This window comes from Lissotriton vulgaris, chromosome 6 (genome assembly GCF_964263255.1).
Source record: "Lissotriton vulgaris chromosome 6, aLisVul1.2, whole genome shotgun sequence".
Taxonomy (NCBI): Eukaryota; Metazoa; Chordata; class Amphibia; order Caudata; family Salamandridae; genus Lissotriton; species Lissotriton vulgaris.
The window spans coordinates 1042117457-1042131378 of record NC_141694.1 but is presented as its reverse complement, the minus strand read 5'-3'; positions in this window follow the sequence as shown (position 1 = coordinate 1042131378).

Here is a 13922-nt window from a genome sequence, read left to right as displayed (position 1 = left end):
ATTTCTAGCGAAGTCAAAAACTCATCAGTGGCCTACTGATTTTGTTCGATTTCTTTCCCTTCCTTTTCAAGTGTGTTTCATGCTAAAGTTTCTGTTTAACAGGATACAGTGATTACTTCGTATTTTACATATGTCTTCTTTATTAGGGGTACTCTCCGGTTGAGCCAGATGATGTACCTCTAATAAATGGTCCGGGTGGAACTAGTTTCTCAATCAGTGGGGAGTAGATGGGCATGACAGATTATAACTGGGGACAAAGGTCCGCATTACCCACCCTTCACTACTTGCAAAGACTAGACAGAATATTTCGATTCCACGTTATTTGCAAACAGAGAATACCTCGAAAGAACTATTCCTTGAACAATAAATGTCCAGCCAATCAATCAATTAGTGGGGAGAAAAACAGGCATGACGGATTACAACGGGGGACAAAAGTCTGCATTACCTATCCTTCACTATCTGCAAAGGGAGACAGAATATTCCTATTCTTCTCCGTTTGTAGACAGGGAATATCTCAAAGATCAATAATCGATAAAAAATTAGTAGGATTATAACACTTTAAAAAAGGTATTGGTGAATTATACTTCTCCGGAAATTTAAAACTCACAAATGTTTTATTTGTGTAATCGTTTCAGGTCAAACGGATTGTGGGACAATGTTAAGAATGGAAGAGTCACCAAAAGGCAAAAAGTACACTCACGTATGAAAATCTTACTATTAATGCTTGACTGAGGCCAAGGAGATCAGAGTGCATGAGTCTCATGCTCAATCGATTGAGCTAGCCGGATCGGGCAACAAAAAGTATAAAATAGTTATGTAAATAGTTATTTAATAAAATGTTTTACCCTGTTACTTTGCTGGTGTGTTGTATATATTTATAAGTTATTAAAGTGTTATAATCCTACTACTTTGTTGGAGTGCTATATATTTTTTATGTGACACATAATTGCATAGGGTTTGTCGTTATTTTGGGTGGGGTGGGTGGCGGAGCCGAGCTGTCTTGCAGCCATCATCGTGTGGAGCTAAGTTCATCTCACTAGTTTTGTATTTCTCATGAGGGGTTGTTCTTAATGTTTCTATTTTAGCGAGGTCAAAAAGAGATCCCATTAGTGGCCTACTGATTTTGCTCGATTCCTTTTGTTTTTTAAAACGATTTTTCACTATCTGCAAAGACTAAACAGAGTATTGCGATTCTGTGCTTGTTTGTAAATAGAGAATGAACCAAAGAGAACCAATTCTAAAACAGTAAATGCTTGGATAACAATCAATCAAATAGAGAGGGCAGCAGGCACGACGGATTACAACGGGGGTAAAGGCCTGCGTTAACTAACCTTCACTATCTGCAAAGAGAGAGTACTCCTAAGAGAAAAGAGGGGGGGGCAGCGTTCAAAGCACATCAGCGTGCATAAACACGAAAATGTTTTTACCTTTCACGTACTTGACATTTGACAGCTTTTGATATTTGCTATTAAAATACATTGAAATTCACTGAAAAAACCATAGGTTATAGACCATATATAGTTAGGAATTAACGTTTACAAAACCTTGAAAATTCACTGAAAAAACCATAGGTTATAGACTATATATAGTTAGGAATTAGCATTTACAAAACCTTAATTTACTCGCACAAAACCATAGAAATTCGCATATATAGTTAATTGCAATAACTATATATCGCGCACCCGCAATCCACTGCTGATGATGTCACATATTACATCATTCATGACATGGTCAGTGACATCACTGATGACATCACTGATGACATCTCAAATGACATCACTGATGCCATCACTGATGACATCTCAAATGACATCACTGATGACATCACTGATGACATCTCAAATGATATCACTGATAACATCATTGATGACATCTCATTTGACATTACTGATCACATCACTGATGACATCATTCATGTGATAATACGATGAACCTCTTCAGACTCTAATATAACCTTAGATACACTCAGTGTAAACAGACACTCACATACTGTCACTCATCCATGGAGTTACTCACACACCTAGTCAGTCATGCAAAGAATCAATCACACCTCCATTTGCTCAACTATACAGTTATACACACCTTACTTATTCAAACATATTCTAACACATATTTACTCTCTTATACAATCACTGATACAAGTTTTCAATGATCCATGCAGCCACTCACACATTCACTAGCTCTTATACACAGTAATTTATATATGTGAACTCTCACATGTACTGTGTTTTACATATGTACTTACTTTGACATGTAGCACTGAGATATCCATTCACTCACCAATACACTCATGCACACAGTCAACCATCCATACAGCTGTTTCCACATGCAGTTTTGAACCTATACATCTAGTGAATCAACTGCTCACACATCTATGCACAGAGTCACACACCTCCCAGACACCCACACACACACACACTCACTCTCCCATACAAATACTTGGGCAACCAATCAATAACCCATATAGTTACTCATATAGCTACTGATCAACACATGCAGCAGTTTACAGAACAACAGATATAATGATGCACAAATTAGGACAGTTTAGTCACTAACCCATGCACTCAGTGAGACACATTTAATCACTCACTCATACAGTCAGTCATGCACCTACTAAATCCTTCATCCAGACACTTATACATCCACTCATTCTTCAATATGTAAGACATATTTTAACTTTACAGAATCATACAGTCACTGGATGATGTCATCAGTGATGTCATCAGTGATGTCACTGGCCATGTCATGAATGATGTAATATGTGACATCATCAGCAGTGGATTGCGGGTGCGCGATATATAGTTAGTGCAATTAACTATATATGCGAATTTCTATGGTTTTGTGCGAGTAAATTAAGGTTTTGTAAATGCTAATTCCTAACTATATATGGTCTATAACCTATGGTTTTTTCAGTGAATTTTCAAGGTTTTGTAAATGCTAATTCCTAACTATATATGGTCTATAACCTATGGTTTTTTCAGTGAATATATATATATATATATATATATATATTACATATTGCATATTACCTACTGTAACTTTGGCGTAGTTTGACCACGTTTTTTGAAATTTTCCTCAAAATGTGTCAAAGTAGGTTGTGTTTGTCATGGAAAGTTTGGGAGTGATCCGTACAGTGAAGACTGAGAAATAGGGGTGCAAATTAAGGGTGCGTTTGTAATGTTAATTCCCATAGGAATGTGTTGTCGAACCTGTGGAGAAGTGTGGCTCAATGATTAGAGCGGCAGACCCTGATGCAGAGGTCTAGCCCGGGACCAGGGTTCAATTCCCTGCCTCGGCGGGTCTTGGGCTCAAAAATTCCACAGACCTGATAATTCTCGCCTCGGTGCATATTCCAATCATGGAGTCCCACTCTGCAAGTCTGGGCAATAGCTTGCTTAATCTCCACAACGGCCCCTGCAACGCTAAGGATGCCTGGCCTCCACCTTGGGGGTGCCCAGGAGTGGACGCCTCACAGGGAAAGCCAGGATGGGTTCCACAGCGGTATTCGTACAAGTGCCTTTGAGACCCTTGCGGGTGAGTAGTGCGCTATACAAGTATCAATTTACATTTACAGCCAGAACCGCTAGATGGAATTACACCATACTTAGCAGAAAGGTAGATGTTGTTATGCAGATTGTGCTTTTTGACATTTAATGCAAATCCATTCAGTCGTTTTTGTGACATTAAATCCGAACAATATCGTGATATATCTGGCCGCGGATATTTCATGGAAGTTTTGCAATGGTTGCAGAGATGTTGCGACAATGCAGCGGTAAATCGTGAATGCAGGTGCCAACCGGACTGCTGTAATTGACTGGGAGCAACCTGAACAGAGAGTTGTGACCACCAATTGGAAATGGTTCCTGGGCAGAAAATGTGTGTCAAAACTAACATAAGGGGTCAAAGTGGAGATACTCTGACTCCATGTTTGAGATATGGTGGTGTCAGTGGCACAAGTTATGTGTCCAACTCACATACATAGTCACTGGCTTATTCATCAATTCACAGATCCACTCCGACACTCATGCCCAACACACAGATGTACTGAGACACCTATGCTTCCACTCACACACCCACTGATAAACAGACCCACTCAGACAATGATGCACTCCCTCAATAATCCACTCACAGAATCGTGTAGCCATTCCTATACTCACTCAGAAACTCACACACCCACTCACATACCCAGTCAGAATCAATGATATACTTATACATTTTTAATGTGGTGGTGGCTATTGAAGTACTGCTTTTGCTTCGTATTTCTGTGATGTCTTCGCCGTGGTTGCAGGTAAATGTAAATGTACAGGAATTTATATAGCGCAAATCACCGAGCGGTTTCTAAGCGCTTGCTTAGGGAACCCATCCTGGTATTCCCCTGTGAGATAACCCCGGCAGGGTATCCACAAGGTGAAAGCCAGGCATCCCGCCGCGAGGGGCCGTTGTGGAGATTAAGCAAGCTATTGCCCAGTGTCGCAGAGTGTGAACCCGTGAATCGAGTAGGCACCGGAGCGAGAATTGTCGAGTCCATGGACCTTTTTTTAGGACTCAAGACCCCGCCAAGACGGGAATTGAACCCTGGTCCCGGGCTGACCTCTGCTTCCAGGTCTGCCTCCTCTAACCAGTGAGCCACACTTCTCCACATCCACTGAAATCCTTGCGACTCCCGATTTCACTGTGAAAGCAGAAAATAGGTTTTAGAGATTTTTTATATAAACTCACTAGAAAAACATGGTATTGGACTGTATAGTAAGAAACCCAGCCCTAATGCCAAAAACACATTAAAATGTGTGCATTTATGTGTTTTTCAGACTGTAAAAAAGGAGCGATCGTCGCAGGTACCAACGCCACTGCGACTCCCGGCATCACTGAGAAAACGGAAGATAGGTTTTGGAGATGGTTTTTATAGAAACTCACTAGAAATACAAGAGTTTAGACAATTCAGAAATAAACCCATAGTGTGTGAAATACTGCAAAATGTGTACATATATGTTCTTTACACTTTATGGAAAAGGTGCGATCGTGGCGGGTAACGTCGTCGTTACAAAGCCCTAAATAACCATTAAAATGGAAAATTGGTCTTAAAGATAGTTTTTAAAGAAACTTAGAACAAAACCATGAGTTTTTTTCATGTTTTTAAAAAAAGCTTGTATATAGTAAGATGTGTAGTGCAATGTTTAGAATGGGTTTATTTAGTTATTAATTTTGGATTCACTGGTTGCTGTTGAATGTCTGCTTTTGTTTTGTGATTTTGTGACGTATTCTCGACCATCGCAACGTCATTGCAAAGATCCTCAAAAACAAAAAAAACTACCTTTATAAAAAATAACAATGTTTCGGGTACTAGGGTCGCTCTGACGAAAGACTTCGTGTTGATTGTGTGCATATGACGGCGACACATAAGACCGGAAACAGAGTTTCATGTTGCTTAGAAACACCCTGTTACCTTTCTTCTATAAAGTGCACTCCATCACTTCTATAAATTCAATGCATTTCAAAAGCAGGTTGCTGTTATGGATTTAGCCCATGTTATGGTCTCTGAGGTATGCAGAAACTGTTTTATTAACATAATTTCTGGCTCTGTCAATCTGTTGGCATAATTGATTTGACCGCTGCCTGTTCTGTCTTTAGCGTATATAAGAGTACATCAAATAAGTGTGAGGGAAAAAATACATCAGTTCTTCAAAGGAATGTTTCATGATGATATCCAGCCCTACCCTAGTCAATGTGCCTAGGTCATTGCCACCACAGTGCACAGTCATGAGGTGAGGAGCTACACAACCCACGATGGTTTTAACCAAAGCCAGCAACTGATGAAACTTTATTCCGCTCTGGCCAAACCAAGTAGTCTCCACATTTGGCAAACCCAAGTCCCTGTCAATACCTCTCTTTTTGCAGTCTCTTTAGCCAAATAGACATAGCTGTGACCAACAATCCACACTCTAAACATTTTAAGGTGAAGGAGCAATAGCAGTCAGGAGAAGGTTGGGGCTGAATGAGGTAGTTTTAAAATGAAAAACAGTTAAAATGGAGATGTTTTCTTTTTTTAAATATATTTGTTTGGAGGTTGTCAGCATGTAAGTGAATAAAATAATGTAGTGTGTTGGATGCATTAACAAGAAGTCCTATGATTGTCTCTTGTTTAAAGAAATACATGTAATACAACATGGATATGATTTTAAATCTGTGAAGTAATCCACACCTGCTGTATCTCCTTTGGAAGTAGCATGTTCCCTCTAGAATGTGCTCTGAACTTGTGACCTACTGGTTCCACTGTGTTGCCAGATTTATGAGCTAAGAGTGTATTGGAGAACAAGAGTGTTAAAGAGACAAAATATATTTTTTTAAAGTTGAGATGTTATGACACAATTTAGGTAATGATAAACTTTAATTTCCAATTGAAGGACTATGTAATGAACTGTCATGTATTATTTAAATTTTAAAAAACTGAAGCTAAATATAGGTTTGCACTCCCTTATTTTTCACGATTACTCAGAGATGATCGGGAAACCATTGCTTACATGCTGAGCCAGAAACCTCATTTTGAAAGAGAAGGGAAGGGTTAACAAATGCTAAACATTCACAAGTGGAGATAGAGTAGTCTAAAATAAAAGACATGATTACATTTACGGCCTTTCTCATGCTCTTAGAGTGGAAATTTGAAAGAGGCTGCCATTTTATAGTTGCTTTATATTAGAGTGGTGTACCATTCTTGTGCTTAATTTTTACTAATCTTAACAGTGTCAAAACTATCCAGAAAGAGCTAAACCAACAATATAATATACAAACTCAGTTACAGGTATGTACATTTTTTTCTAATTATTTTTATATGGGAGTTTGATAAAAAAAAAGAGTATCACAGTGATGTGGATTTTTTTTATTATGAACTGTATCTGGCAGAAGGTATGTGTTTAAGATGGTAGTACTGTTGAAAGTTACAATAAGCAATGCCTTTGAAAATGACAATGTTTTAAATGTCTAAGCATCATGTGCAAAACACATAGATCTATGTTATTTCCATTCTGGAAATTGTAGTACTTTAAGTCACAATATTAAACAGGAGTAGTGTAGACATAAATTAAAGATAAGAAAATGTGCTGCACCTGTATATGAATTCTAAAGTAGTAATACTGGTTAGGTATGCATTAGGAAGTGTCTGTCAATATGGTTTTTAACTCATATTACCAGTATGCATATGCTTAGTTGAAGAGACATGGATTTTCTGGATGCAGATAGTTATATGTACAATGAGACTCTTGAGATTACTTAAAGAGATAGAGAACTGTATATTTTTAGAAAGATGGCATGAAGGTCAATAGCTTTTATGGAATCACATATATGTTTACATGGTGATCTACGTTCTGTAAGTCTGTTGAATATTTATTGTATATGGTGAGGGTAGTGTACTTCTTTAAACATGCTCTGTTTAAAATTGAGGAGGGTTAATAGTACAGAAGGTCTCCTGAGAGTTCATATGCTAGCTTCACTTGATGTGTAACTTTTCTTTGAGAAATATGGAATATATTTTTTAAAGATGCAAGAAATATTTGAGAAATGATGTAGGTGTGCCACTAAGAAAAGGTTTTGCGCTTTGAAAAAGTGAGAATTGTTGTTTTCAGTTTCCGAAACATAGTGATGCATGTGTACGCTGGGTAATAGGTGATGTATGCTCCTTGACAGTGATATATCTAATTATATATCAAGTGTGATATTTAGACTTCACTGAAAAATAGCTTAGTAGAAAAGGATAGATACACTAAAACAGGTTGTTTGATATTGGCATTGGGATTTAAGCAATGAGTCACAGATATAGTCACAACTGTTATGTATCTAATAGCAATGGAGATACTTTCACTTTAAGCCAGCCACTACTCAGGCAGTCATTGAATCACTCATGTACTATCTCACATTTATTCAATTATCGCACTTGTCTGTCAGAAAAAGCCTGCTGTTTGTGTAATGGCTACCAGTGTTTTCTCAACCACTTTTGTAATCTAGAATGAGAGTTCCTTATTAAATTGGTTGGGCCACCCTTTCCAAAACTAATAATTCATTGATTTACAGATACTTAGACATGTAGGAAACTTAGCAAATTGGCTCCAGATACATTTGGCCTTCAGTTTAAGTAAAGCTAGCATTAGTTGGGAAGGGATGGGTGTTTAAATATGCATATCAATGCCCTGGAGAATTGCAACATTTTAAACGGTATTAAAGTTAACTAACCCAAATGCACAGCACTCCATTTTCTATTGGCGGCCTGCATGCATATGTGTAATGGTAACTATATTCAAACATCGTGGTAAGTTTGAGATGGATCTTAGGGTCTCTAAGCACATAGCATGGAAGGCAGACACGAGTGCGTATATGGCATTCCAATCACCAGTCTCATAAGTGCTCTTTTACTTAACTAGCTTTTCTTGTAATAAGGTTACAGAATTATTATGACTGCCATTGAAAATGATACATTTTGTTACATACTGATGTCAAAAATCAATACTTACTTGATTTCTAAGAACATTAGTGCAGAAAATGTATTATTAGAGTTCAAAGTGGATATTTATTTCCAGACGCTATTTCAATAAAAGCATTTCCAGAGAGTTAGCCAGTGTGTGGATCATGATACCATATGTCCTTTCTTGCACTGCTTCAATATTCAATCTATTTTTTTTTAGAAATGCTCCTGGGACTCTCTATATCCTGGAATGTATGACAACTTGTATTTTATTACCTGCAGAGAGAAAAGGCAGTGCATTGGTGTGCTCTGCTTGTCCCACTTCAACAAATTCACTATTTCTGGGTAATAAGATCTATTTAATGTTTTTTCAAACATAGGGGCATATTCTCAAGGAACTATCGCTGAGTTAACGGAACTTTATTGCAGCCAAAGCTGCGATCAATTTATCGCCCCATTCACAAGCTTGTATTAACAGCCCATAACACCAGTTTACCCCTCAATAACAGCCGTAAAAAGCATCACCACAAATGAACCCGGCAACGATCGCTAATGAGATGCAGAGTAGGCGTTCCTGTGCAAAAATGTGCAAAAACACCACTCTGCAACATTCTTAACGACCAGCCAGATCGGGGAAAAGATCACGAAACATGCGATAAGACGCGTTAGCAGAAGAAAATTAACACCTGCTCTGTCCTGGTGTAAAGTCGGATGGCAGCCTTCACCACAAAAGGGAGCCCAGCCCAGACCCACACCTGAAGAACAACAGATGCCATGGAGCCACTGAACATGCGTGCCAGACAACCAAAAGGCCCAACACCCACCTTCACCAAGCCCAGGACCCCCCCCCCCCCTCCCCCTCCCTGGGTACCCCCCGGCTAAAGACATGCCACATCAACTATACGGAATCATGTACCAAATAATCCACCTGAGGTCGCAGAATCACATTTGGTGACATGCATGTGTCGTCACAAAAGCGAGCATCACACATTCACCTACGATGTAACAAATGAAAATGTACTCAAAGAAATACAGAACAGAAATGAAGACCCTCGGGACAATCCATAGATCACAGCCTGCAAGACAAAAATCATGATGAGAAAGTGTGTCTTGCACACATCAAAGGGCAGAGAGAGAGCGAAGGAGAGGAAGAGAGGGAGCGAGAGAAAGACGGAAAGAAAGGGGGAGAGAGAGAAAGATGGGCAGAGAAGGGGAGTGAGAGAAAACGGGCAGAGAGGGAAGGAGAGAGAAAGACAGGCAGAGGGGGAGAGCGAGACACAGATAATAGAAGAGATGGACAGGGAGAGAGAGTGCCGACAATGTGCACCCAGGCCACACTGCTCACCTGCTGCCACCGGTGTGTCTCCAACCATGTGCCGGTATGTAGTGCAGTTCACTAGGTCACACATCTGAAACAGATCCGTCATCTGAAACAGAGTCCAGGTACATGAATGGCAAAGTACATACAATTGCACAAGACATCATTGCCTGTCGCCCCTGCACACAGGCAGATGCACCCTAGTCCCTCCCGCCACCCAGCAGTGCATGCTCACCCCTGCCCACCCAGGCAGATGCACACCAGCCCTTCCTATCGCCCAGCGGTGCATGCCCGCCCCTGCACACCAAGGCCTTAATGCTCACCTTCCGCCCTTGGCGTGTAGCAATGAGGACCACAACGTGCCGCTGCAAGCCACATGCCAAGGGGCCCCCCGGACATGGCACCCTCCACATCATGCAGCCCCGCTCCGTAAGCCGCCAGGTCTCACACCTGATTCTGGGGCTTGATTTTGCCATGGCAGAGGACATACAAGTGCACCTGGTCTCATCCCAGGCTGCACACCTACTCAGCCCTTGAGGTGCCACTAACTCTGTGATCTGTGATGCCATGTGGCGGTAGGCCCACGCTGCCCACTGGCTCGGCCTACACTGCGGTCCATCAAGGCACATGAATCCAGCGCAGTCTGGACCACAGGGAACGGGGTATCATAGCAGGTTGCACACCTGCTCAGCACTTAAGGTGCCCCTACTTCAGTGCACCCAAAGTCACCGTCCAGTGGCGGTGTGCCTGTGCTGGCCACAATGTATCCAGTGCCACCAAGTTTGTACCCCAAAGTCATGGACACTGTATAATTGGGTATCGTGTTGCGGACGCCATCATGTCACCTCTGGTCCTGGGGAATGTGATTTTGCAGAGCCTGGGGCCCTCAAGCCTACATTAACACTACAAGAATGTACCCAGATAGAGAGTGGAAATGGCATTGAGCACATGCGCCCGTACCTTGTTATTGCCAGAGTCACTTGTCCTGTGATGCGTGTGCTGGATGGGTGTGGTGTGTGTGTAAACCAGCCGTGAGGGAGTGCCTGTGGTATGCTGACAACTAGACCTGTGAGCAGCTAACCACTACAGGGAAGACCCGGGACATGTAGTGTTGCCGCCCCACCCTGTGAGCGTAAGCGGAGTGGGCTGGCCTGGCATATGCCAGACCAGTGCAAGGGTTTGTAAATGACCCTGGGGTCCTAGGCTTGGTTCCCTACTGGGCTGGAGAAGGAACTAACTCATGCGTGTGTCCCTGTTGTTGTGCCAGCGCCACCAAGACTGCATTCGGCAATGCGTCACCCTGTTACCCCTGTTCCACAACATGAGCCACATGGAGGTAAGAGGCGTCTAGTGAGCCTACATTCATCCATACTTCCAAACTTGAAAGACCATATGTAGGAAGGTGGATACCTGACTATGGTTAACCCAGATTTTTTGCCTAGTGTTTAGCTGGTTTTTGACTTAGTTAGCTTGGGATCCTGCTAATCAGGGTCCCAGGCTATCTGCTCTCTCTTTAAAATGGACTCCATGTACCCTAGATACATCTCCAATTGGATACTGGGTCACCTATGAGCCCCTGTACAGTGTACTATAGGTACCCAGGGCGTAGGTGCATCCAAGGCCTACCAGGGGCTGCAGCATGTATTGTGATACCCCTGGATGGCCACCCAAATTGACACAACTGGCTGATCACTCAGCTGGGGCAAGGTGGTGTAATCAACCCTTTGCTTAGATATAGTATACCTATATCTAACCTTATGTCTGGACACATATACACCTATAAGTCACTCCTATGGCAGGCCTTAACAATCCTGGAGGCAGAGTGCTTGGTTTTATGTGAGATGGTGCTCTAGCATGAGCCTAGCCTGTCTGCAGCTTTCTAGGATATTGCCGTTCTAGGATATTGCCATACCATATACTCTTAAGTGCTTTATGAACCTTGCGGTTAAATGCTATTTGTGGTTTGGCTTTATCAAAACATGTTGTGTAAGGTGTCATAAGCTTTGGAATACTACCCCCTCGCCAGTCCTGGTGACGGGGGTAGCATTCCACCCTTCTAGAGGGAGAAGACATGTTACTTTCCTTAAACGCGGTTCAAATCAACCAGAGCCTCAGCATCACAAAATGGATGTTGCTGCCACAGACACAAGTCTGGCCTCCTGCTGCTGACCGAAACTCCGGCAGGGGAGGCCTGGACAAAAGGTTTCCTGTCACAGGGAGGTGCTAGAACCACCCCAGACAGGAAATAGTGGATTGGGGTAGGGTGGGCTGAATGAAACTAGAGACTGCCTGGGGCACACAAGGTGTCCCATGCATAGCCCAGTTAAAACTGGTGCTGGGGCACTCCAGCCCCAGCTCTGGCGCGAAACTGGACAAAGGGAAAGGGGTGTAACCACACCCTTCCTGGGCCCCACCCATAGGAGGGACATAGCAGGTGATCCAGCCCCTTGATTTGGAATAAAGGTAGGAGCTGTGCCCTTAGACTTTAGATCATCCTGACTGAAACTTTCGACATCCTACTCGACATGGAAGACTGAAGAATCTCACTAGTGGTCAAGGAGTGACCACCCTGCACAAGCAGGCACCATCAGCACTCAAAGCTTTTCTTTGTTGTTGCTCCTGCCGGAGCTTTGAACAACAGAGACCAACAAGAACTGGACTCCCAGACATCTAACAGCCCAATCCACAGCCCCAGCAAAGCTGAGACCTGTGGAGGTGACGTGAGACGTGGGACAGGCCATCTTGGAAAGCCGGCAAAGTGCTTCCTGTGCAGCTCCCGAGACACCCTCGAAGCTGTGCATTTTGGATTGAGAAGCCCCAGCCCCGAGCAGCTCTTGCACCGAACATCACATCTCCACACTCACCGAGTGCTGCATGGGGCCCTTTTGCATTTTCCTGCTCGACGCATTGGTCCGGTCACTTTCCCGTTGGCTAGTGGCCTCTGTGACAACAAATCTACAAATTTTCACTGCTCGTCTGGTTGCTCCAGAATGGCCCTTGTTCCCTTGAAAAGGAGCAGTCCATCAGACCTTGCTGGTGTGATCCAGAAGCCATCTCCGATTCCTGCGTGGGTTGCATTTGCCATGGCCTGTTGACTCCAATGCAAGAACCGACACTACCGACAGCGAGAGCTTTTGTGGGACAGTCCATGTCCACCTCCTGGTTATCGTCGATACTTCCTGGTCCACGTAGAAGCAGAGACAAACTTCACAACAACACCTGATTACAACCCGACATCGCCTGGTTCCTTCCTGGTTCCTTCCTGGTCACTGGTTAGTGACCCAGACTCTCTCCCCTCTGCTTTCAGGTACTCTACATCTTTTATCCACCCTTGGATCCAACCGGACTCTTCACTCCTGGTCGCCTGCAGCATCTTTTCACCAAGGCTCCATAGAACTCCACGACGAAACCAGACGCACTTTGACACCTATGCACCCGCTTCCTGTGGGTGAGGTAACGAGAGTATTACGGTGCTGCTGTAGAGATTTACATCCCTAGTGTCCTAGTTTTAAGTGGTTAAGTTCTAGTCCCGTCGGAAGACTTCCAAATCTGCAAATTTCTAACTTTCACACACCATTGACTTCTATTGGTGCAGGCGTGTGCCTATAAACACTACACCCGCATCCTGTGGGCCTCCCCCGTCCTAACTTCTGTTAGTTCAGTGTAGCCCCAGCGATTCTCAAGGCCCTAGGCCTTACCATTGTTCGTGACGTGGTTCTTATACCACTATTTTAGTATATGGTTTGAGGGGCCACCAGGGCTTATCCATATTTGTGCAACTTTTGTATGTTATATGAAGTTCTTTGTTTAACGCTTGTGCTTCTGCCCTCATAAAGAGTAGAGAGGATTATTCTAGTAATAAATACATATATTTTATAATATATAACTTGTGTGGTGTCCTTTCATTTGGTATTAAAGGGATTGCATGTGGTAAAACAGCTGGCTTCACATGCCCTTTTGAGTTTAGCCTAAGACTGCTTTTGTCCATGCTACCAATAAGATAGCTGGTCTATAAGGTTGACTTACAACCAATCACCATAGGGGTCGTTTGGACTGGTGCAAGGTGCTCACTAGAGTAGTGAACATCATATACCAGGCCAACTTCTCACACCATAGACATGACACATCTGTGTGAATATGAATGTTTAATGCACA